Below are 27,458 nucleotides of genomic sequence, written 5' to 3' on the forward strand. Positions count from 1 at the left end.
AAACGGAAGTGAGACATATTGGATATTTGAATCCTTACATAAACATCATGGTTCAATTTTATCCTTGTCTGATTTTCAGCACTGTCATTCAAGATAATCATGATGTTGTGTAGATACTCCAAAAGAGAATGAGCTAAAATATTATGAGTTTCTAAAGCAAAAGACTCAAAAATCTAATACAGTTCAGAATAAGACTAAGGTAGAACATACAGTAGTCTTCATATCTATAAAAGGCTGCTGCAAGAAGGGAAACAACCCATTCTTCATTATCCATGGGGAATAGAAAAGAAGCAAGGGGCTTATGTAAAAGATACATTCTAATTTAAATGACAGTTAAGGCCTGGAACAAATTTAGGCAAGTGTTCCATATAGGAGGGATTTTCTGTACCAGCTATTTGTTAGATAGTAGATAGTCCCTCTGGATGAATTTTACTGTATCTGAAGCATTACAATTCACTCTTCACTATTTTAGAAGGATGCTTCTTGTCGCTGACTGTATATTTTTATGAAAAACGATTAAATGTATATTTAAAAGCCATACATAGCCAGTCAGAATTTTATATTTTTATATATATATATATGTATATGTGTGTGTTACTCTGTTTTGCCCAAAATTTTTTGCACTGTGAACTGTTAAACTAGACATGAATGAATGATTCCAACAAGAAAGGAAAAGTTTCTGGTTTTGGTTTTTGTTTTGTTTTGGTTTGGGTTTTTTTCAGTATTACAAGCAATGGATTTATGTTAAGTGGAAGTTGAATCTGTCTATGAACGAGTCAGAGGGTAAAAACTGGCAAGACTCCCTCAGTATTTCAGAAATACTTAGATTTCTTAGCTCTGTGTAGAAGCCTTTTTGGCTATACTGCCAAGTCAGGAGGGGCAACTTTAACTTTTTGAAGAAATGTTGTTTTAAAGCTAAAATAAATGTCATGCAGAAATCATAATGCTTAATTTGTGTCTTATCAAAGTGTATGACCATTGACTCAGCTGTTGTCATAAAGATGCAAAGAGGGAAATGTTGCTAACATTTTCCAGAAACATCAGCAACATCTTTCAATGAACTGAAGTAAACTAGATCAAGACACAAATATTTTCATATTATGAATGCTTCCTGTGAATATTATGTATATTTTTTCCCAGGAGTGCACAGAGATTTTGTGTAAAATGCTGTACTATGTGATAATTCCAAAGCAGCAGAAAAATATTAAAGAAAACTCAGGCAAAGGGGTGAGTTGTGTGTTCGCCTCAACTAAAAATTCTGAATCTTTGAAAGTTTCTGTAAACATTTAATACCACCGTAATAGGATTCTATTTTTACACACATTTAAATGAGCAAAGTTTTGGAAGGTTAGCTTCGAACTTGGCAACCTCCTACTTTACAAATAAGTGTGCTGCAACATGCCTTGGAGTTCAGCATTAGAGGATGACCTATACATGTGTAAGGACTTCTTTCTAAGGTTGCTTTTTCTGCTGCTACGGACTCTATTGCCTGTTTTAGAAAGTAGACTTGCAGTTAATGGTACTCACCAGTCAGATTTACAGCTTTGGTAACAACTGGTTACTGAAGAACCTGCAATTTCCTCTTTTATTAGTCTATTTTTGGTGGAAATTCAGTTTCAGTTTTCATTTATAGATCTGGTTCAAAGCCTAAGCAAGGAACATACAGAAAAATTGTATATGTCTTTCCTTCTCTTAATTTTGCCACTGATCTTAGTTTTGTGAAGGCAAAGCAATGCAAATGCCTTTAGGGAAAATTAGAAAGCCATTCCAAATTTTTTTTTCAATCCCTCTGCACAATTACCTTAGTGTTATCTTTTCTCACAGGTGAAAGAAGAAAACAGCCAGTGAAAGCTTACTGGGAACTAAATGCTGGAACCAAACTGACTTAACAGTAGGAAACAAACCAGTGTCTTCTCATCTAATATTTATTGCTCGTTTCTTTGTGACTTCACCTCCCTGGAATGTCATTGTACCTAAGGTATGATTTTTCTAAACATTGGGAGTGTATTTAGTCCTCTTTACTAGTGTATTTTTCATTGTAGATATATGATGCAGAATTTTTCCTTGAGTACAGGAATAAATAATGATAAATTGTATTTATATTTCAGAAAGATCAAAAGCATGAAACTTGTACTGCAGATTGTGGCTGTCCAGAGTTTAAGAAAATCCACCTACACTGAACATTTTCTGGAAGTAAATATTGTTGGATGAATGAAAACTTTTTATCTTGCAAACTGAGAATTTGTGAGTGCAATTCGTGAGAACATTTTGCAGGCTTATTCTTGAGTGTTTGGGGGATTTTTATGCTCCCCCTGAGGGTGACCATTTAGACATAAACCAAACAAAACAGGACGTACAAACTGAGCACAAAATCTTTGTAATGAAAGCAGCAGATCAGTGTTCAGCTATCAGAGTTCTTGAGTTCAGGAAGTATCCAGCAGGAGATATGCTCCTAATAAAGATCACTGGCTAAAACAGCAGTTAACAAGACTAACTGCACTCATATCTCAGGGATTTATGATTCTCCCTTTTAGACTATAAAGAGATTCTTCAGTAGAGAAAAGATGAGAAATCAGTACTGAGGCAAATCTCTTTGTCACACAAAGTAAATCAACCATCTATAAAAGAGTCAGGAGACAATAATGTTATGTATAATTTAATTAAATAACATCCAGACAATAAAATGTAAACAAGATCTGTGGATTAAAAGACACATATTACAGTAAGAGCTAAACAAAGAACTAGCTTTGTTTTAATTTTTTGTTCAGATAAATCTTGTGACTGAGATAAATAAAATATGTCAGAAGTGCAGAGTGGAGACCTTCTGCAAAGGATATTTAAATCATTTTCTAGTCCAATGCTGAAATCCTAGTGGTTTTCCCAGTCCAGTACCAGTCCCAGATGCTAGTATCTGTAGCAGAAGAATGGGAGAAAGGCTGTAGCTTTGCATTTGTCCTTAAATATTAAAGGTACCAATGCTCTGCCTGGGAAGAAGGGAAGAGGGATAAATTAAATGAGACTGAAGAGTGCCCTTGGTTTCCTCAAACCTTTAAATTCCAGCCTAAAATCAAACATATGTTGAAGCTGAAGGAGTTTGTATTAGGCATGTAGAGGCTACCCACATTGCCATCTGCAGCTGGGACCTGCGTTCAGTCAGAAGTGCAATTCTAGGAATAAATCTCTGTTCCATCAATGGTTTTTCTTCAGATTGCTGAGCATTCTTGTAGCATACACATGGAATACCTTTTGGATGCAAGTAAACTAAACATGCATTGGGAGTACATTTAATAGGATCAAATGGAGCTGGTTTGAAATAACTTCCAGAAATGCTGTAGTTGAACCATTGTCTTGTACAGGAAACAACCAAAGTTGGGAGTTTTGATTGAAGACTCCAGAATAACAGCTTGGTTTTAGATCTTGTTCATGGGGAAAATTGGCTTTTGAGTTAGACTTGATTTAAAGCCATGATAAAAATTGATGCTTTAGATAGTGCAGTTTCCTGGAAGGCATCGTTTAATAGCACACTGTATGTGTGAATATATACTAGATACATATTGTGAGTTATTATGTTAATGTGGTTCTGAGTTTGATTCTTCAAAATAAATGCTTATGCATGAAAACAAAACAAGCATGCATTTCAGCTAAAAACATCAGGCATTTGAGAAACAAATTATTTTTTATAACAGAGACTTGATATTGTAAGGAAACATGAGCAAGTAATCTCGAGGAGTCTAATGGTGATTAGATTTCATAAAAGGAGATATTAGGTATTTTTCGTCTCAAAAAAATTCTTCTTTATGACTTTTATTTACAAAATTGACATTTGAAACCAGCTTTATGTTCATTTTTATAATGAGCCTATAAATAATCTTGAAGAAATTATCTCTAAAGCTTTCTGCTATTGAGTAGTTAACTTACTCTGATAAAATCTACATATCCTACTAGGATTTTAAACTTAGCACAAAAAAGTTTAAAAAGATGTGAAGGAAGCAAATTATTCTAACAATATAGATTGTTCTACTAAATTGTCATTACCTTGAAATTAGAAGTAAATAGTTCTAAAAGTCTAAAATTGTCAAATTAAACTCTAAATACTTTTATTTTGAATATTTTCCACTCTTATGTAATTAACCTTGTGGTTTCTCCCACCAGACAAACCATCATTATCTTCAGCACTTGGAAAGAAAGAACAGAACTACATTATGACAATAACAAATGGGCTTCCGTCTTTAGTAGTTAGGAGAGTATCAAAGAGTTTTTCTTACAGAAAACATAACCCTAATGGCAAAGTGGTTTATCCATTATAAGGCAAATCACAATAAGCATAAAATGTTCTTTCAATATCCAAATTAAAAGACTAAATTTCTCAGTCTAGACTGCTCTACTCCTCTGTAAGGGATCTATCTCAAAAACCTCACAGAGATAGTTCTCTTTCCCTATGCATCAATCTATTTCCCTAATGACACTGATGCAAGCTATGTTTTACTGCTCGCATCTCCCCTGCCTAATCTAATCATTAAAACAATGGCATGACAAAATTTTAGGTTTAGTTTTTCATTCACTGCTCAGATGAACAATATTTTACTTAGCAGACACCAAATTAGTTTACATGTCTGGTAGAGATTTTCCCGGTGTACAGAATATCCCTGAGTTATTTGTCCATTTCTTTTGTCTGCAGAAGGGCACATTGGGATAGCAAGAGCCATGGCCGTGCCTTTATTTTATAACAGCAATTTTGTATGTGAGGGTCAGTCTTTTGAAATACTGTACCAGAAGTTTTCCTGTTTCTCAAAAACAGCTTTTGGTGTGGAAGGAACTGCCCCTGGATCTACAAGCTGGGTAAAAGAGCAAAGCTGAGTTAAAGTAGCACAAGGAATAAGAGCTTGGAAAACAGTGTGTTTATTAAAGGACATACCTAGTCTGAAGGCCAAGTGTATTTGAAGCAAACTATAAAACTCTCATTCTGCAAGAAATGATTTTGAAACTTTGCATAAGCATGAGGATGGTGCGCTGGTATTTCTACATGATCAAGGTTAAGACAACAGATTTTTAGTTCATGAGACAGTTTCATGTTTCTTTAGATCTGGACTTAGTCTTTTGTCTAGCTGGATTTTCTGTTTTTCTGGAAGTTTATGGTTACTGATTGTTATTCAGTCCAGTGGCATTTGATGTGTACTGGAGATTTTTCAAGAGAGTCTGTTCAAATAACATTGGAATGAATACAATCCTAGCTTCTCTCTGTAATTCACCTTCTATACAATGGGACACTCTTCTGGTACTTGTCAGTAATGTAACTTTTCAAAAACCAAGGACACTACCTTGACCCTCAGCTTGAACACTGATTCATGAATATAAAACTCACGGCACAAGGAATGGTATTGAGCTTTTCCACCAGTACATCACTGAATAATGGTGCAAACATTCAATTTCATAACAATGCCCTTGAAAAACTATTGCTGTGCGTTTGGCAAAAATGCACATTTTGGCTTACTGTTTTGTTAAATACCTTCCTTTTTTTCTTAGATACAAAAGAAGAATCTACAGATGAGATTTAATGATGTACAGTAAAAACCTTTCATTCTCTCTAACTTAAGCAATGTCACACATTGTATAAGTTTTCTTCAAATCAAAATGCCTAATGCGGACACTGTGGGTGGAAGTAATCTCACTAACTGATGAAAAGTTAAACATCTTGACTTTCTCTGTAGTCAATGGTGAAAGGCAAGCACCTTTAATATTGACTCATGTTGTTCTTGGTGTCTACAACAGAAGGATAAATTGTCCCCTGAAGATCCTCAGCTCTCTCCATTGACTTCAGAGGAAGCCTAGGAGATGGCTTAGTTAATCTAGCTTTTAGATGACTAAAGTAAAGTGGGATAGATCTGAGGAGAGGGACATCCAAAGCATTTTAAAGTCTGAAGCAGCAGATCCTTCACGTGCTTGAACAAGTACATGAGTTTTTAATGCTATACTGTCTAAATGAAGGTCTGGGAGTCTGAAAGCCCTTGAGAGACAGAAGCACAATGCAAAACCACTCCTGTTAGTACAGTGTGAGGCAGCATTTGAGATTGACATGGGCACAGCACAGCCTTCTTTGTCACAAGTCTAGATCAAGCCCTTTTTTCAGCATTTTTTGAGGTGTTTTCCTCAGTTTATTATTTAACTCACCAAACAAACCTACTTCCTCTGGAGAAGTTGAGACATGCACTATAGGGTGCATGCTTTAATCTAGTGGTTAGAATATTCACTTTGAAAATATTTGCCTCCTTTTAAGAGTTGTCTTAAATGTATAAAGATAATACTTAAATGCTGGAGTCATACAGTTCTTTCCTGTGGAGTCTGAGTGTTACTCCACTAACTTGGAGTACACCAAATGGCATTGGGAATAGAAGACATTTCTGCCTCCCCCTTATTGCTAAGAAAAGACCTGTGAATCCTGATGATTAACAAACTATAGGCATCACAACCAGGACCCCACAATTAACAAGATAATGGATCCCTTCTCAGAAAATCCCATAAACTTCTTCAGTAAACATAATCACTCAGTTTAGGAGCCAGGTGCCCCACATGAAAATTTTCCAATCATAATTTTTAACAGGAAGCCCATAGCTGCTCAGAAAAGATATTTATACCAAGCCACGGAGCATCTGACAGGTTTTATTGTCAAGATTTGCATAAACTTTTTTCGCCTTTGAGCCTGCACCATGTTTGGAAATATTTTCATAATAATTAGCAACTTTATATGTGTCCCAAATTATGCCCTAATTCTAATTAGAAGTGTCATTGGAGAATCCAAATCTGCTAAATTATCTTTTTGAGTTGATTAACTTTCCCCTTCATATACCTGATTTAAAGTACGAATCTAATTATCATCTCTCTCCTGATTCAAAGTTCTGAAATATTATATGTTCTTAAATTACTCACCAGGGAATGTGCACAGTGATGGTGCTGAATGACATATTTCACAAGTGTTATACTTGCCGTATAAATTATTATTAAATTATATTCCCTGGAGTGTATGCTGTGACATCTGGGGTTGCTTCAGGCATTTGGAGTTCCATGTCTGTTACCAGATCACTATGGTTTCAGGCAGCTACAGTAATACCATCTGTAAATTAATGAATGTCACCCTTCTGTGCTACTTCCTTTCAATCCACACTGATATCACGGCTTTCATAGCTTGATCTGCTTCCTGCAAAAGTATCATATAAATACACAAAAATTCACTGTTTTTTCTGTTGTGGTTTTTTGTTAATATACAAATGCCATAGAAGAAAACTAAAGTTCTGTTCCTAATAATATGCAGTTATAAAGAGCTATTTTTTCTGTCTTTTTTTTTTTTTTTAAATTTTGGGATTTTCTCATTTGTGTTAAATTCCAAAGTAAGCTGCTAATTACCTGATGTTTCACAGATAGTGTTGGTTTCCTGGAAATAAGAGAATTGACTATCTTTTTGACAGGAATGAGGGTTTCACAAGTACTTTTCTTAGCAAAAGGAAAATTTTTAAGGAGAAAAAAAGATGGCAGAAAAAAATCAGTTTCTTTGTGTAAATCTGACTAAGGGGAAATCCTACTTAATGTTTCAGAGAAAACTGTACCATTCATCTAGTGAATGTATATATTCATGCATTTTTATGAAACTTTACAGTATGCAGCTTCATAAGTAAAGTATAATTTTAGCACAATCAAGATAAAATTCAGTCTTTATTTAGAACATAAGTGAAAAGACTTTATGCTTGCTGTAGTTTTAGTAAAATGGTAAAGATTTTTAGTGACTTTTTTCATACCACCATCTAATTTGGAGCAAGGGGACCGCCCCCCAACCCCGTCTGAGCCGGATCAGGGGAAGACTGATCCCCAGCATCTCAGGACCTGCCGAAAAGCTGGGTCCCTAAAGTGAAGCATCCCGGAAACTCAGGAGACAGGAGATAAAACAGGCATGCTCTAGAACTCTCTTTGGTACCAGGTTTTTGCTCGCTGGAGCACCATGGACTCTTGGACCGTCTTCCTAGAGATCGCCCTGCCTCACCTGCAGCATTTTCCATCTTAGCTGCAGCTGTTTTTTCACACTAGACAAAGCGCCCCAGCCCCAAATAAGCCATCCCACCATGACCAGCCACCACCAACAGACTGGACATTCCTCTTTTCTAGAGCTACATAAAATGTTGCCACTGCATGGTCTGTGACGGCCTGGTCCCAGCACTGAACCCCGTCATCCTGGCCCCACCATTATCACTCCACATGGTTTGCTACACCAGAACCCATGTTACCATCTCAGAGGCATAGGACTCTCCCCTGGACAAAATATCCTTCCAAGTTTTGTTATAACCAGGGGGGGTTGCTAGGTAATATTTTCTGCTATTGTTGGGGTTTTTTTGTTTCTTTCTGGTTTTAGTAAAAATGTTATTTTTCCTTCTTCATTCAGACTCCTCATAATTTTTTACGATGTCTATACTGGGAGAAGGGAAATAAAAGAAAAGGGAGAGTTCATCTCATTAGAGGTCTCACCTGCTGAACCTATTGTCATTAAACCAAGACAATGATGTAATAGACACACAAGTTAAAAACCACCCCCTTGCAAAAGCTTGTAGCCACACTCATGCATTCAGTCCCTCTGTGCACCTCCTCTATGCTGCACCTGGGCACATGCAAGCCATCATTTCTGCTTGTGCTGGCAGCTGTCACAAATCCACACTATATGCTAAGGCTAAGTTATGATATGAATTAGCTTCAAGAACCCCAAAGGGGGAAAAATTCTGGCCCAAGCTATGCCATAGTGCAGACTGTAGGGTTGTTATTTCCCCATATCCAGCTATAAGGTTTGCATATTGCACTATGTTTCACTTCCTGGAGGTGCACTGTCTAGTCAGAGCACCCCCCAGAGAAGAACTACCACCAACTGCTGGAGAAGCAATGTGAATTCCCACAGCGGAGGTCCTCCTGCATCCCTCTGTGGTGGAGATGTAAGTTTAGGAGAAGCTAAGACAGCATAACTATGAAGACTTCCTTGCTGTTTGCCTTCAACTTCTCTTCACAAGAGTGTTATATTTAGACATACGTTAAACCAAAACTATAAACAATATTATTTAATAGTATTGGGATGTCACATGGAGGACTGGACATCACACAACAAGGTGTTGGCAGCAAAGGACTGCAGAGGTGAGGTCTGCAAGTGAAGGACACAGCTGAGCCACTAAGCCAGGCTGGTGATGCTTCCAGGAATATGTAATATCCCTGTGGTCGAGTGGGGTGAACTGTCCTGGCTGTAGCCCTCTCCCAACTTCTTGTCACCCACAGCATCCTCACTGTGGGGCGGTACAAGAAGCAGAAAAAGCTTAGATGCTGTGAAAGCTCTGCTTGGAATTAACAAAAATATCTCTATATTGTCAACACTGCTCATCACAAATCCAAAACTTTGCCACCATACTAGCCACTGTAAAGAAAATTAACTATACCCCAGCCAAAATCAACACTGAAGTAGAGAGGGACATCAGTTATAACATAAGAAGAGGTTTCTGCATATTCAAAGCATCATGCCTCTTCAACAAGACTAGTCTGCAAGGACTTACCAGCATCACTTCTGTGACTTTAATTTTTTAGCCCTAAAAGTGTTCTGATTTGGTCAAGTGAGAATAGGGAAATAAGGTCATCATAGCTTTGTTTCCTGAGCATCATCTGAATTGTCAGACTATTATTCTGGCATTCCTTTGCTATTATGTCACTCTCCCTGTCACCTTTCTTCTTTTTTTTCTTTTCAGTTGATTGCAAAGGTATAAAACCAAACTCTGGATCAGGAAGCGACTCACCCAGTAAATACCTGAAGCTGAAAGGGTTATAGAAAGAATATGTTGGGTATTCTGGTATTCCACCCCTACGAATCTCTAGTCTACACTAGTCTAAGGCTGACCTAAGATAGCCACTCTTACATTTAGGCATGCTTTCCTGTTACTTCTCTATCTTTTTCTATTTTGCCTTTGCTTCAGAAAAATCCACCTTAGCAAACCAGGATGATGTCACCCCACAACATACTGCTGTGAGGAGAAAACCCAAGAATTATATTCTTGACCTGTCTGTTGCTTTGTCAGTTCCAGCTGAAGTTTCATAGATCTTTGAAAAAAGTTCACTTTTAAAATAGGTTTCAGCATGCCTACAAGAAGCTAGAGTATCTTAAAATTACATAGGGATATGATTCAGCATTCATTAAAACAAATGAAAATCCTTTCTTACAGTGAATTGATTCTGGATTACATCTAAATTTTATCTTTTCTGCAGGCCATATCCTTCTGCCATATCCAACCCGTTCTCTAGGTCTTGGTTTTGCTTTTATTCATAAGCCACCACCAGGGCACAGAGATCTTTCATAGTACTGAAGATGAGACTGGCATGATTCATGAAGCAAACTGCAGGACCTAGCAGAAATCTGTAAGCAATCTGGAATCAACAGGGACTCCATACGTCATCAAGCTGTGGTACCCTGTTCCATCTGCAATACTCAAGAGAAAACTGAACCTGAAAAAAGCTCGTATTAAAAACACACGCTGCTGGAGAGGGTGAACAGAATAGTCAGAAGGCAAGGACCAAAGTGCTCAAGGATAGACTAGGTTTGCTGGAGTAGAACTTCACAAGGATAATGGAGAAAAAATTGTCAAGTGGAATGGAGCCAGTCCTAATAGATCTGATTCAAAGGGCATGAAGATCAGTGGGATCCTTCCCTTTTATCTTGATAAAATTTGACTATGTCCCAGTGCAAGTAGCAATAAAAAAAAAATAGGAATGTGTTTTAATAGAGGGATTTTTTGGTGGCAGTTGTTTTATTGTAGAGCAAAAGTAGTTCCTAGATGCCCCTGTAAGGACATGCAACTTCTCTGAGAAAATGTATTAAGCAAAGTAATTACTATAGTCAAACAGAATCATATGGGGCAGCCTGAGGTATGAAGCTTTTTTTCCCCAAAGCTTTGTACTATTTTAAAAGCTAAACATGTCCTTCATAAGAATCACACCATTTCTAAGGAGTTACCAGTTTTCAGATTTAAAAAAGAAAAAGAAAGAATTTATTACCTGGTGTTCATAAGAACAGTACACCTCGCACACAGCATTGTCCTACAGTGACGTCTTTCAGTCTCAGGAGCTGATGAAGCCTTTATCAACTTCCACATACTTCTGCACATTTGTTCACTTAAGTCTGTCCCTAAATAGTTACTGCCTCAGCAAAGAAATTTGATTTTCAAGCCAGTTCTTCAGTTGATGTATAGCCAGTATACTTCTAGTGAAAATCAATGGTGTCACGGTGATACAAATTAGGTGATAGTAACTCTAATAATTTTTATGTAGGTGTTTATACAGGCTTAGTCCTGATCATGGGATGAAGTGCAACGTACTTCAGCCAGAAACCTTTGCAGCAGATGTCTTTCCTTGTATGTAAGAAGCATGTAACTGTTTGACTAGTCTATCCCAAAAGTAAATTATAAAACCCTTCAACTAGCCTAGCTGTCTTAGACAACAGTGCATTTGTGAGGGGCAAAGCCCATGACTACCCCAGTCTCCTCATCCACTCTCCACCAGCATCCCTCCAGCTTCTGGTTTGTGGATTTTGGGATGTAGGAGATGTATTTCAAAGATCCATAAAATCTGCTTCCCCTTTAGCACCCTGTTCATATCCAGATGGTCACAAAGGAGGTGTGAGATTTTCTGATTCCCTTTAGCATTGTGAATGCACACTCTGTCCAAGTCACAGTCCACAGATAATATATGCTCAGTGTAATAGCAGCCAGAAATATATGGCAATCTTTGGCTCTTTTTTTGTCACAAGTGTTTTTGAGGCTTTTTCTTTTTTTTTCAATATAATTATTTCTTCCTATGATAGGAAACAAATTAATTATTCAGCTGATAAAGAGATAGCACAAGTAAGAACTCAGGACAGACAGCTTCTACCACATATATTCCCAGGGAATGATATCTTATTTTATGAATAATCTGTTGACTTTCAGAATTTTTAAGATATGATCTATATGATACTATAACAATTTAAAGGTAATTTATTGAATAAAATATAGTAGCTTTAATGGAGAACTCTGGTAACAGCCATTCCCTTGAGATGAAAGAAAAGCTACAAGCATTTTTATTGCCTCAAATTACACTTGTCAGTGAAGATTTATTCACCATTATACTGTTTTCATAAAATTTAGCTGTTTGAATCCCAGTGTTGGTTTACAACAACCAATTTTGATTTATTACATTATCTGTATGTTTATTGATGATGTCTAACATATTTTCAAAACATTTTTTCAAGTGAAATGTCTCAAAGCTTTTGACAATGCTAAAGGCTTGAAAAGAAAAACTCCCCCTTTCATTAGTAGGGCTTTGATCTAAGGGCATCTCCAAGTGCTCATTATAGTCTTATTAATGCTTGTCTTGCAAGATGACATTAGGCTGAACCCATGGCACTTCAGGAGACTACTCAGGTACCAAGGATAAGGCTTCAGCAGGCAATACAGAAATATGTGCCTTAGGGAAAATGATTTGAAAATAATATCATTGAACCAGCTAACAAAACTCGTACTTGTAGTTCAGCTTCTTGCCAGCCCAGTTGTGCTGAATAGAAAAGAATGACTCATATACATACCCCCAGCAGGGCAGAAATTCCATGAAGGATAAACACACATTGTGTACCGAAATGCCTAAGCTAACATTAGGTGAGAGAGATGTAGAAACAGGACTGTTTCTACACCTGGAGTCTATGCCACACTACTGCAATTCTTCTACTTTAGCTCCAAACTAATATATCTGTTCAGCTCTACTTTGTTCTTGGGGCTTCACCAGTTTGTTCAGAGCTAGTTTAGGGATTCCTGTCACACTATGGTAGGCACTTCTGGCAGGACCATTTGCTGTGAACTGGTTTATTTAAAAAAGAATAATGTCCTTGCTCTTGATGCAAGTTTCTTTGTAGCAAATTAAAAGCCATTCTTTGCATCAGCTTTTCAAACTTTACTATACATTAGTACAAGCTTCACACCCTACTCCTCCATGCTTTCTGGATTATAGCCTGCTCAATGCACTAACCACTCAGAGTATCACCATCCTCCAGCCCAGCAAGAAAGACACTGAATCCTACAGCATCAAAAGTTTCAGTTTACCGAACCTAGGAATCTATGAACATGGGTTATACCTGTGGCTGAATGCTGAAGGGAATGGTTATCCATTGCAATGGCTGTTGTTGGTCTCCTGTGCTATCTCAGTCCAATCTGGAAGAAATAAATGCTGGAGCCTGTTTTTCTGCTAACAGAAGGAAAGGAGTCAGGGACCATCACCCCTTCTCATGAGTGATGATGAAAACTAAGCAATGAATCAAAACCCATGAACTGAGTCATGGAAAGGTGTCTTCTGATTTTATCTATCTTTGTCTCTCCACAGAGGCAGAGAGGAGGGAAGTCAAGATCCTAGGTTTTACTAAACTGAAGATTCTACAGATGAGTCAATCCAAATGAGAGGATCTAGGACTTCATGTGACAGGACACAGTTCTGCAGGAATCAGAACAAGGAATGGAAGGAACAAAAGAAGAAAGAAAATAAGATGAAAATACATACTAAATCAAGATGTTCACTGTGAATCTGTAGTTATATGTAAGATTAGTCCTATGCCTGATCACCTTTATACATAATTTTATACAATTGTCACTAGGAAGTCAAAGAACACAGGTAAAAAAGGACTTTTTTCCTTTTCAGTGTCATGAAATTTATTTGCTTCGTTGATTTGTTTTCTGAAAAAGTCTGCTGTCATAATAGAATATTTAGTGGGAGACATCATAACAAGAAATACTGTCTGCTGAATGTTCTCAATTACTTACTAACTAGGGAATGAGAGAGTACTCTGGGAACAATTAATCTGTTGATGCTGGAGTCAGATATCACAGTACAAAGTATTTTAGTGTCTTCAGGTTTACGTCTTATGGCTATGGAGACTTGATTGCATTTTTCTGATTCATATTGAAGACTCCTGACATCTGAGCAAAGCCACTTTGGGGAATATTGTATATGTTTTCATAGTCCCTCCTCAAGAAACCTCATTGCTGAATTGGAAGCAAACTGACCAGTGAACTTCAATAAGACACCATGTGAAAGTAATCAACTTATGCTAATGTTTCCCAGCCAGTAGAGAATTTTTCTAAAGTGGATTAGTAGATAGGACTGGTAGGTTTACTCCATGGCTGAAGCACCTGTAGCATCTGTTACATTAAGGTGTCAGAGAGTACTTCAGATAACGTGCAGCCAATGTACTCTCTCCTTCACTAAAATCTAGATTGGGCCCCAAAAGGTCTTTATTTATAATTTCTTTCTCTCTTCTTCTATTCTTTTCACTTCCTTTTCTTTCTCTCAAGGAAGTATGTCCTGTGTATAAATTGAAAGCCTAGATTCTTTCATTCAGCTACACACAGACAAAGATAGGGAGGTGAACACTGAACAGAGAAAAAGAATTGTCTTATTTTGATGGTGGTTCATGAAAAGAAAGGAATTCATGTTACTTTTTGGACCCTTACTATCAAAACCTCAGAAGCAGAGGAAAATATGACTGACCGGAAATATTTGTTTTTGAAGGTTTGCAACTATGACATTTGAGCATTTTTCCCGGTCTCACGTTGATACCAGACTAACCTTCAAGTATATACATGTGGAAAAGTTCTAATGAGTTGGGTTTGTGTTTAGCTTCACATTTGACAGAATCATAGAATCGTTAAGTTTGGAAAAGACCTTTAAGATCAAGTCTGACCATCAACCTATTTGCCTCACCATGTTTACTGTTAAACCATGTCCTCAAGTGCCATAGCCACATGTTTTTTGAATGCTTCCAAGGATGGTGACTTCACCACTTCCCTGGGCAGTCTGTTCCAATACTTTACAAGCCTTTTTGTGAAGAAATTGTTCCTAATATCTAATCTAAACTGTTCCTGCTGCAGCTTAAGGGTATTTCCTCTTGTCCTGTGAAGATGTTTCTGTTTTCTAGGAAGGTATTTAAGGGACTGGAACATCTTTTTTATGACGCTGAGGGAGCTGGGACTATTCAGCCTGGAGAAGTCTCAACCATCTCATCAACATATCTAAATACCTGATGGGAGGGAATGAAGTTGAGGGAACCAAGCTTTTCTCACTTGTGCCCAGTGACAGGACAAGAGGCAATGGGTACTGTTGTGGTTTAGATTTTCTTGTTAAATTTTTCCATGTCATCACATGGGCCTGGAGATCACAGAGGACACCTTCCTTCTTTCCCCTCGCGAAGGGCTGGGTGGGGAGCAGGGAGGGAATGTGGAGGTTCTCATGGGAGATGCCATGAGAATTTAGGGGGAATAAAAAATGGCTGGTGGGATTGGAACACTTTTTTTTTGGTTCCTGGGACTGCAGCTGAGAGGGGCTTGCCAGTTGCTGCACCCTCTCCCCCCCCCCCCCCCCAGTTTTTTGACCACTGCCATCTCACTGCCCTGAGGCACCAGCTGGACCCATGCCATCTCAGCGACACAGAACTGAAGGAGCAGTCTTAGGTGACATTTTCTCTGTTATTTTTTGGTTGTTGGTTTGTTCTGTTTTGTTCTCTGTCTTTAGTAAAACTGTTATTCATTTTCATACTTCAGTTGAATACCTCGTAATTTCAAAATTTTGTAATTTAGAGGGAGGGGTTTCTATTTGCATTGGAGGTTCTGCCTCCTGGCACACATTGTTGATAAAACCAAAACTGGTACAAAGTATGAAAAAATAATAATTTAGAAAGAAAAATTGCATCTGAACACAAGAAGGCACTTTTTTTATTGTTGAAGTGGTCAAACACTAGAAGAGTTAGCCCAGACATGTTGTGGAGTTTCCAATTTGGAGATACTCTAAAGCTGCCTGGACACGGTCCTGGGCAACCTAGTCTAACTCTGCTTGAGCAGAAGGTTGCACCAGATGATCTCAAGATTTTCCTTCCAATAATAATGATCCTGTGATATCAGAAAATGTTTTACATTAATTTATGTCTTACTTTGAACTTGCATTAAAAGTTCCAACAAGTTGTCTCATTTAGAATGTGGTGCTTGTAAGCCACCTGAGCAAAGCAAAAAATCTGAGGATCTCTTAACATCTTGGGCTTTCTGAATGAGGGTTTAAAATTAACTACCACTTTCCATTACCAGTCACATCTGTATCCCAGAAGAGATGGACAACTTTGCTCTGCCAATGGAAGAGAAAAACATTGTCTCTCCAAAGAGACTATGCTTTGCATGACTAAGGCAGCTGGAGAATCCTGGCCATTTATGCAACTATATCACACAGAGGATGCCAGCATGGGTGATTTAAAATGCATTAGATGTGAAAAGTTGGAGAAGCAAATACAGTATGAATATTAATTTCAATTCTTAATCATAATCAGGAGGAATCAAATCCAGTAACATAACTTTGGCAGAGTTCCATGAGTTTCTCTTTTTTTAGATCTTCCTGTTTTCTGAATGTGCCACTAATTAAAACCAAAAAAATCTGGCATCAGCACAGTGATGGAAAAGTGTCTCAGACATTTAGCATATATATAGCAGCAGATCAGTGTAGCATTATTATCAAGGGAAACAATCTCTATTTAGCTGCCCAAGAGTTATGAGTCGGAACAACATCCAGAACAATCTGTATTTTCATATGTAGCCTACACCCAATATTTATTAGATTTAATAATATTTCATTTTCTCAGGTTGAAGTAAATGAACGTATTCTGTGCACATCTCCATGGTAAGGATGCTTGTATTTCATCCAGCCTGGTTAAGAAGGGGAGACCTTTCTTGTGGGGTTGGCAGTGATGTGATGTATCAGACCTTCCCTTAGCATAGTTACTGGTGTGTGATGACTGAAACAAGTCTTGCATAGGTTTGAGCTAAGGCTTTAATGCTTCAAAACTCACAAGTCTGATCCCCTACTCTCTGCTCATCCAGCAAACCCAAATGCACGCTTCCAGAGGCTATCTACTCTTGCCTGTTAACCTCATCCAACAGGGAAGTCATTACGGATCCCTGAAATATTTTCACCACCAAAATCTCCAGCACTCAGCACTGTGCTCATGGGACCATCACAAGGAATATGGCTGAACATTCGGGTCAAGGGAAAGAGATAATATTTCTGGAGCTGGCTAGTGAAAGATGAAGTTGAGAACATCATCTTTTGAGCAGAGGATCTCGGGTTTTATGTGATCTTGTAAACTTGAATGCCTGAAGCTACAACTTGCCAGCATCTTCTTTCTACAATTATTTGAGAAATTCTAGCAAGTACTTGTTTTAACCTCAGAATGCACAGGAACCCTATAAAAGCTTTCTGTAAGTGATACAGGTGGCTCCTGTATGACTACTCCATTTTGAAATATCTTTTGCAGTTGCTATTCATCCTGTTCAATTACATTTTTAAATAGCAGCTTTATTCTTTTTCTGTGTTAGGACTATTTTTTATTTATAAGTTATGTAAAGATATTTTAACAACATTTTACATCAGATAAAATAACTTGTTTTGAAAATGTTGAAATATTCCCCAATGTAAAAGAACCCTGTTATATCTTCCTGGTTTATATAATTTTCTTCAGAATAGTATGCTTCATCTTTATTTTGAGAAGGAACATTTTTATAACTTAAAAAAAATCTACAGAATGATTCTTGCCTTCCCCATCCTTCTGGATACCTTTCAAAAATCTTAGGCATTATGTGAAATTCTAAACAAGTGAATGGAAGAAAACCACTCTGACACAACCATTCTGATCTACTACATTGTCTTTATTCCCCCCCTTTTTTTTTCCCCACAATAGGAAGGAAAATTAGAATTTTCTGGTACTTTGGCACTTGGGCTTCGGAGGGAATAGTCAATGTCACACAAGCAAACAGGGACCTTTCCTTTGGCTAGTACCAGAGAACTGATAGTTGTGGGAAGGAAAAATTAAGTACCATGTTGAAAAGGGACCTCAAGGATCATCTGCTCCAACCTTTCCAGGCAAAAGTACAATCTAGACAAGATGGCCCAGCACCCATCACCAAGATTAATTATGAAGATATTAAACAGAATTAGGCCCAATATCAATCCTTGGGGGACCACACTTGCGACAAGTTTTATAAGGAGCTGTTTACCACTCCCCTCTGAGTGCCATCTGTCAGCCAGGTCCCCACCATGTCTGGACCACTACACATCAGTTACTCCAGGAGGAAGCTGTGGGAAAGTGTATCAAAAGCCTTGGAGAAAGGCAAGTAGACAATATCCACTGTGTGCCCCACATCAGCCGAGCAGGTTGCTTTGTCATAGAAGACAATCAGGTTTGTCAAGCGCAATTTGCCCTTGGTGAATCCGTGCTGGTTTTTCACACTCATGTACTTTATCTGACTTTGTTCCACACCTTTCCCAGGAAGTGAAGACTGATGGGTCTGTAATTGCCTGGATCGTCATTTAAGCCCTTCTAGCAGATGGAGGTGACATCAGCCTTTTTTCTAATCTTCTGGGATGTCCAGCAATCTCTGCAACTTCTCAAAGATTATGGAGTGTGACCTTGCAGAAATATCAGCCAGCTCTCCAAACACCCTCAGGTGGACATTGTCAGGGCCCACTGATTTGTGGTGGTCAAGCTTCTGTAGCTGCTCCCACACCAACTCTTCCTTCATGAATAGTGGGTCAGTGTTTGTATCCACCTGGATTTTTTTCCCAAGGTTGGAGACCCAACAGTGTTGGTAAAGATAAAGGCAAGGAAAATGTTGAGAACCTCTGTCATTTCAGCATTATTGGTGACTAATTCACCTCTCCTGTTTAGAAGTGGGCCAATATTTTCCTTCAGTTTCTATCTGATGTTTATGTACTTGAAGAACCATTTCTCGTGGTTTTTGACCCCTCTGACCAATTTCAGTTCAAACTGAGCTTTTGCTTTTCTAACTACATCTCTGCACACCCTGACACTGCCCTGCTCTTGTAAGTCACTAGGGTCTAAGGTGCCTCCGTTTCTCTGATTTCTGCCACATAAGCATAGTTTTGATACCACTTATCTGTCTCCATCTCAACCCCTCTAATACCACGTGGTCTTTCAACTGTTTCCTGCAACTCGGCCACCTGACAAAACAGATGGTGAACCTGTGCACACCTTTGCAGGTAATCTCCCACACTTGTTTCTGACAAGGTCCAAGCCACATCAACGTCTCTCAAATTCAAGTTCTAGGAATTCTAATATTATCTATATTGTAAATTATCTAACACACAACTGAAATTTCATTAAATAAAATTAACCTTTGTGGTGGTAGATATATTTTTATTTAAAAAATCCAAATATTTTAGCTATCTGGAAGGTCAATTTAAATGAGGTTAGATAATTTAGAACATTTCAGTATCCCCTTTTGCAAAACCAGAGAAGTGGAAGAAGGAGAGAGAGATTGCAAAGCTATTTATTTCCATTCCACTTGTATGAATTGCTTGGGAATTTTTCTTTCTTATAGTCTCCCAATGAACAATCTATAGGGAATACCTGAGTCAGGTTTGATTTTATTCATACTTTAACAAATGTACAAACACATGTAATTTGGTAAGTTACTGCAACATGATAAAATATAATTATTTTACTAAGTTGCTATTATATTTGGATCTTCTTGTTTTCCAGTTTTCAGAAATTAGAAGTAATTCAACCACATCCTTGTAATTACAAAAATTTATAGCTATTCTAAGTAAAAGGTTACCTGTGTGGAATAACTAAGAGTTATGAAGGTAGGAAGAAACATAGCAGTTACTGAAATGTTGTGCTTTGCTTTACACCGCTGGGACTTTTCAGAGCCAGATTCCATAGTCAAAGCAAGTGTTTTTTCTGAATTATTGAACTTTGATCAAACTTTTGTGCACACACAGAGAATTGCTCCCATAAAGACAGAAGCTCAGCATAAAGTTGGTAGAAGAGGGGTTGTGCCTCCTCTGTTCTCACCCTCTCTGAAAGAGTCACTGGTTGTGAAGGTGCTGATAAAAGACACCAAATTTGATTTGCCAGGGAGTGAGGCTGTTCTTACAGCCCTATTCTTAACATAGTTAAAGGCTACCACAATGGATTTTTACTTGCCCAGATCAGAGTAGAATCAGGGACTGCTGTTAGGTCTTTGTCTGCTGTGTCCAAGCAAACCTTCTGAAAAATGTATCCTTGTCTTCCTTTCTTAGGAATGCATGACAGACAGTGAGTTCCCAGAATTATAACAGATTTGTGGTGTGAAGAGGCAATTTGAGAAAGAGGGTGTCAGTGAACAACAGATCTGCACCTCTGCTTCTTAGGCCTTCATACAAATATCTCTTCGTACTGGAAAAGTATCCAGAAGGTACTTTTGAGTGACAGCATGAACACTATTTTTTTGTATTATTTCATGTTATGCTAGAAATATTACAAGAGAACTGTGACTCATTGTTTGTTACAGATGTTGATGTAGCTTTGCTTCTGACTTTAGCTACCAATATTTCCTCCTGATGTCAAGATCTACTGTGATGGGAAGCTAGCATGATTGTTTCAATACAGTCACAAATTCTCACAGACGTTAGCACCACAATGACACTGTGAAAGACTCAGTCGAGCTGTGGGATCTGGAACTGCCGGTGGGAAGAAACAAACTGGTAAAAGCTCCGACTGACTGTAAATCTTACTGCAGACAGCTATACCCTGAGCACCTTCTCCCTCCACACGTTTCCTCACATGCCTACACCATATGTCAGATGAGACTCTGAGGTGATTAAACCAGCAATGCCCCAATGCACAAAGTAGACCTAAGTAACCATTTCATAAACAGCTCCTGCAATCTTGTGCCTTTCCCTGATGGAAACCAAGAAGTCCTTTAATTTGTAGAAGATGATTCACTAAGCTGTCCATAGTCATGCCTAAGTGTTTGTCCTGTGTAGTCACCAGTTACTCTACACCACGAACAAATACGAGTACTGTGAATTACTAGTCCTCGTGTCCGTTACCATGCTTTTACCATTGTCAATGTAATCTGCTGTCATGTTTGCCAGATTCTCTAGCTTTGTTGTATCACTTCATGCTTCTTCAATGTCCTAATGATTTTGGCTGGAAATAACTTTTCTTCACCAAGAAAGCTAGCAGTTTTTCCTAGTCAATGCCACATCCTTTTGACTAACACCGTCTCAGGGTCACTCACTGATACAGGAAAGCAAGGTATCTTTGCTTACTTACCATCTTCCCAGTTTCCTCTTTGGACAGAACTTTGCCTGCCACCACATGAGTACTTCATTTCCCCAATAGCCCCTAGTGAGCCACATCATCAAAACTGCAGTAAAGTCCAGGCATTCTTTTTCAACTAACTTTCATCTGTCTTAACTTGCTATACTCACTTTTTTACGCAGGGATCACATACACTTTCAAAGTTGTGACCTAACATTCTTTAAAAGAATAGTTTGATTTGATCTGTGTTAACAATAGCAGTGAATCTTGGTGGTCAGTTTAAGTAGTGCCTTTTGAATGGAACTCATTGTATTAAGCCAACTGCTCTAATTCTTCCCCCAAGTTTCTCAGTGCATTAAATTTGTTACTAGTGAACACTTGTATGGTCATTATGGCAAAACACCTGTGCTCATCCCAATGTCAAAGTCTTTTGTGCTAGTTGAAGTATGGGCCCAGATCTCTGCCTGGATGGCAGAAAGGTCTTAGTCCTGTGCTGATTTGCCAGGCATGTTTATCCTTTTCCTAGGAGGATGCTTCAGAGAGCTCAGCAGCAGGTTGCATCTGCACATGCGATGGGGTGCAAATGATGGAGATATTAGGAGAAGATGGTCTTGAGTACAGGCTCATGTCTGGTTTTGGCAAAAGCCAGCTTTCACAGTGAAAATAAAGCATGTGTAACAATAATAAACCATATAGCAATGTAGCGATGGCTAATTCAAAAAAGACAAATTATTGCATCAAAAGTAGAGGCTTCTTTTTGCATTTGTTTTTAATGAAACAGCACATGTATTTATTGTTCTTAGTTACTTTGATGTTGTATTGAAGTTGGCATAATAAAAACTGGTTTAATTTCTTAATTATCTGGTTTTCTGTTTTTCTTATGTGGTTGTGATAATTAATTTATGGTTAAGAATGAAGTTTGCCTGTCATTGAATGTCTGATTCTCACACTCATAGGGAGACAATTTTCCAGAATGTCTGTCTCAGCTCCTGCCAGTGTTGAAATTTTCTTGGGGGGTTAGGAGATTCAAAATAAGAATGACTCAGTCGCTGGGATAGTTCAGCCTAGCTCCCAGTGAAGAACTTAGTCTAGTGTCTGGCCCAGAAAAATCTTTACTCTTATACATTAATTTTACATTAATTATACATTAATTTTCTTCAAAATCCAGGTGATCTTAGATTTAGCATTGGATCTCAGAAAGCTTTTTTTTTTTTTTTTTCCAGAGGGGAGGTGAGGTGAGGTTGGAGAAAGACAGCTTGGAAAAGGGGAAATAAATGAAAATTACAGAACAATTGAAACAGGAGCACATATGGCCACATACTGGGGACAGAAGACTGGGTTAACATAGTGCTATGACTTGAACCACTGCATTCATGTAAGAATTTGGTAACTTAATTAGTAGTACAGAAAATTCATAACATATTGAAGACAGGATTTCAGAGAGAAAAAAACCCTCTCTGATCTCAGATCAACTAAGAAATACTTATTTACATCAACTGATTATCTTATCCTTATTACAAATATCATTTACTCTTCATTTAAAGGATATATTTTCAAAAACCACTGAACATGTGTTAAAAGATATGCAGTTAACATAACAGAAACCTGATGAAATTTCTTTCAGCCTCCCCTGAAATGTGCCATTTTGTTACTGCAAAAAATAGAAAGCCTAGAGATGAACCATTAAAGGATCCAGCCAACTCTTCCCTGCCATATAATCCTTCATGCATCATTAACCCCAATATGATTTACATAAACTGCCAAAACTTAATGCTGCCTCCAATAAAAATTGCAAAAATACATGTAAAGGTCAAGCTAACAAATTACAAAGCTATAAAATCAATTTCTTATTCAAAGGATACTTTGCCAATAATCTCATGGTAATTTTCTTGCCATGGGAGAAGAAAAATATGACATGAATGAAACTAATCTCTTCCTTAATTGTTCACTTGCAGATTTTCATGCACTTTATTTTTGTATCAGAGAAATGTTCTGTGTACTCTAGCATACATTTTCTAGGTGTTGTGTGGTCTCCATTATGACTTTATTCCAACGTTAGGTACTCTCTGATGGAGTATGCCTCTTCCTTAGTGAGAAGTGAAAGGAGGTATTTTATGAATGAGTACTATGAGCAAGTACTTCTTTGTCTTGGAATGGCACTCAGTTAATGATATTCCTGCCAGAGTTCACCTGGCTGAAATATATTAATGTAACTAGTTTTTAGTTACATAGCTGAAAATAAAATCTTCCTGTTTGGTTTTTTTTTTATATTGTATTGTCATCTATACAGGATCTGGGGGGGAGAGAGGAAGCAAGATTTTTTTGATAGATAGTTTACTTCTTTATATAGTTCTTACTGCAATTGATTTCAAAATCCAAACCCTGTCAGATTTAAATACAAAAGTAAATGTCAAGTTATCTTTAGAACTTTTCTAGAACATTCTGGGACCAGAAAAGAAAAGCGAACATTTTTCAGACTGTGGATTTTGCAAATATCAGAAGTTAAATTTTCACTAAGGTAATGACCTACTGCTTAGTCCATATGTTTGTTGCTTAAAATTGTTAAAAAATAAGATTACATAATGAAATTTTAGACACTACTGCCTAGTCTGTCTGTTTATTTGAACTGATATTTTGAGACAATTTCTTAGGGACCAGCATCCTGTTGTTTTCTGTATGCATGCAGTATGACTCAGTCTTCATGCCAACTTGAAGCCTTTCTACTTAATTTGGAAAGTTCAATATTAAGACTGCTCTTCAGAAAAGGCTGCATATCCTTTATATGCAACAATACTTCCTTTATTTTTGAGTTAGCACAAAACAAACAAGTGCCAAACCAGTCACTGCTGCTGCTGTTGAACGCACTTGGGGCATCCCTCTGTCACTGTTCAAGTAAGTTATTTCCCACTTCATTAACAGGACCTGAGTGGTTTGGCTGGGTGGACTGTATAGAGGCTGAAAAGCCGTGCCCTTTCCTGCTAGGAAAAGTGGTCAATATTCTACTAAGTGTGCAGACCTGCCTGACTTCCATAAGACACCAGGACTGAAGAACCATGAATATATGGACATCAAGGCAATAAGCAATCTAATTCCTATTATGATGAAGGGTTAATATAAATGTGACTCAAATATTACTTGATCTTTGTTGAGCATGATGTACCTTCTAAGCAGTTAATTAAAGAGAAGGATATTACTGTTGTCTCTGGAAGCTATTCACTCCATTTTGGTCTACAGAGAAGATACTGTATTAAAATATTGAAAAGGAAAATGCAAAAGATGTGCCTCAAGAAGCAGTTTACACTGCCCACAAGTCTTGGAGATACAAATCTTTCTTAGGCAGAGCAATTAAAAATCTGTGCCTCATCTCTAATCATCTCCAGCTGACATTGGCATACCTTCCATTTCTCACACCATCAGGCAGCCAGGATATAGCTCAGAACCTTGTAAGTCACCTGTACGCCTTATCCTACAGTGTAGAGACAAGCCTGTCTTCACAGCCTTACTGGGAAGTTCCCAAGCCTGACATAAACCCTTTTTCAGTATGCAGAACTTCTATAAATACTTTTGAACTGTTGATGCCTAACAAAGTGAACTTTCTGCCTGGGAGAGTCCTCACCAAGGCCTCAGCTTGCTTCCAGAGAGGTGACTGTCTTCTTTACTTCTTTCATCCTGCCAAGTGTGGCTGAAGGCAACCAAAGGGCTGGAAACAGACAGGGCAGAGTCAAGAGTGAGACAGACTGACATGGTTACACAGAAATAACTTTTTTTTAGAAGGCATGTATCTATAAGAGACAATTTATAAAATTATTGAAGTAAAAACAGAGCAATGTAAGTAGAAGTGGGCTAAGGCAGCATAAAACCCTAACTAATTCTTTGTCTGTTTGAAAGGGGAAAAGTTAGGTTGTGGTGAAATGTGATTTATTTAAAAATACTGTGAAAGTACTTTTCATAAAATGGAGTGTTTATTCATTTTGCAGTGATATAATTTTTAAGTTGAAAGGGGTTTTAACTTCATAAAGTAAATATTTTCAAATTAAGAAGATTTTTTTTTTATTTGAATATTTCTCCATGAAATTTTTTCACATCTGAATTTTGGTTAATTTTATTCTGTACCCTGTGTAGTGAAATTATAGGATTTCATGCGGAATATGCTTAGAAGAGATCCAAATTTCCAGATATATCAAAATGGACACTTTAAAAAATACAAGAAAGGAACTGCTTATCACTACTCTGTTCCCTGGTGGGACACTGTCTTGTTCTGGAAGCAATGATCTGCTAAACTACCTTTACTGATGATAGAATTAGAGATAGTGTCCTCACAAGCCTGGGTTTTCAGTCAATTAAAAAAATCAATTTTAAATGGCTTCTGTTTTCTTTATACTACTTACCCAACACTGTCCTGCAATAGAACATGATATAGTCAATTACAGCTGGTACTCTAAATATTTCTCTTCAAGCCTCTCTAAGGTTTCTATTATTAAATGAAGCTCATAAAGTTGGCATCAATGGAAATACTGTTATACCCCACTTTATTTATCTATTCTTAATAGTTGCCCATCGACAGATCCACTGTATTTCCGATCATTTTAACTTTAAAATTTTCTCTTCAACTCTGTAGGAACAGAGGTTTCTTTTCTTTTTCTTTTTTCTTTTTTTTTTTTTAATGGAGAAGCTAACAATCATTGCATCATTAATGTAACAGGACTGAGACTCAAAAAAAAGTAATTTTTGTATTAATATTTCCCAATACAATGTTTCTCATTTCAGAATGCCACCTTTGGTTTTTACCTGGAGAAAAATCCTTGCATATGCTTCTCCTGGACAAAACTGAAAGCTGAGCCTGTTAAAATTTCAAAAGCTTAGGATTCTCTTGTCTCCTTATGTGCACAACCCTAGAGCACTATCCTGCAAAGAAATTCTTCTTTCCTTCTGCTCCTTGCCAACCCTCTGTGCTCTGCCATTGTCACTGTCACCTTCTCTCACAAACAGCTCTTGGAAGTGTGGTATAATACATTTTGCTGTTGGTGAGTTATTTAGTGAGACAGAGGGCCAAACGAGGATACAATGAGAACTGTGTTTTACAGTCCTTGCTTCATTTCCTTCCATACAATGAGGTTGATGTTTCTTCTCATTAAACGTAAGCCTTAGGTGGACTCATATGTATAAGAAAAAGCGTACAAATGAGCAACCTAATTAGAAATAAATAAAATTCAAAGGAATACACCCACACTAATTCAGACCATACATACTTTAACCTCAAACATGTAAGTAACTCATTTTATCTCAAAATTTTAACATGATGCTTTATAAACCCATATCCAGAATCAAAGCTATTTCTCCAGTGTACTTTCTTAGTAGTTCTGATCTTGAAAAGGCAAAGGTGGAAATGGCAAGAGTATCTCTAATGAGAGCTAGTTGAACTGCTGTTTGCCGCATGTGGGGCCTAAATAGCTGAGCAGTGTTTTCTGTCCATTTTTTGCTTGCAGATAACATACACCCTAGTGAGCACATGTGTTCAAAAAATACAAAGAACATTGTCTTATTGTTGCACTGTTAATTTCATTCTCGATTAGAGTCTTGCAAAGGCTGTAAATCAGCACTGGAGACAATCAGAGCTTTCTTTCATTGCAGTCATTTCACAATGGTTTTAACTCTTCCTTAGTCTCCAAGGTATGCAGGAGCTAAAAGATTTTTTTGTTTTCTTCCTATGTGTGAGAACATAATGTTCCTTCCATTTCTATCAGCTGTTGTGATAACCAGGGATTAATTAAAGATCACTTGTTGCTTCTTCTTATATTCCAAATAGCTTTATTCCCTGAAGTTCCAAAGTAATAAAGACGGCAATATCATCCTGCACACATGAGACAAGAAGAACAGTCCACCTTTGTTCTCATGTCATGTTAGACCACAGAAAATAATAAAACCATAACTTAGAAACTTCCCTTGTGAGCAGTACTGTATATAGAGATATGCTGATGATTCTCATTCCCCATGGCTTCTCCACAGGACTCTCTTGCTATGGAGGGCGAATGCTTTACTACAGAGAGTGGCACAGACCCAGCTGAAAAGCTGACCTCAGCAGCAAAACAGAGATCTCTGATCAGCAATTTGAAATAGCTTGTCTTGAAAAGAAGTCATGCATATTTCAGAAAGAAGAAATAATGCAGGGCTAAAACTAAAAAAAAAAAATTAAAAATCCAAACCAAATCCAACCCGACAACAATAAAACCCAGGAAACAGACAAAACAAACAAGCAAAATCCAAATAAACAAAATAACAAAAAAATCCAACC

The 27,458-nt window shown here is 37.6% G+C and overlaps 1 long non-coding RNA gene across 1 annotated transcript; it reads left to right on the top strand.

Moving 5' to 3' along the window:
* Positions 1 to 21,990, top strand: LOC135414712 (uncharacterized). The gene is made up of 3 exons (XR_010430792.1): positions 1 to 1,978; positions 13,411 to 15,174; positions 20,161 to 21,990. It is a non-coding gene; the product is annotated as an uncharacterized LOC135414712 (long non-coding RNA).
* The last annotated feature ends 5,468 nt before the right edge of the window (positions 21,991 to 27,458 follow it).

This window comes from Pseudopipra pipra, chromosome 1 (assembly GCF_036250125.1).
Source record: "Pseudopipra pipra isolate bDixPip1 chromosome 1, bDixPip1.hap1, whole genome shotgun sequence".
Lineage (NCBI taxonomy): Eukaryota > Metazoa > Chordata > Aves > Passeriformes > Pipridae > Pseudopipra > Pseudopipra pipra.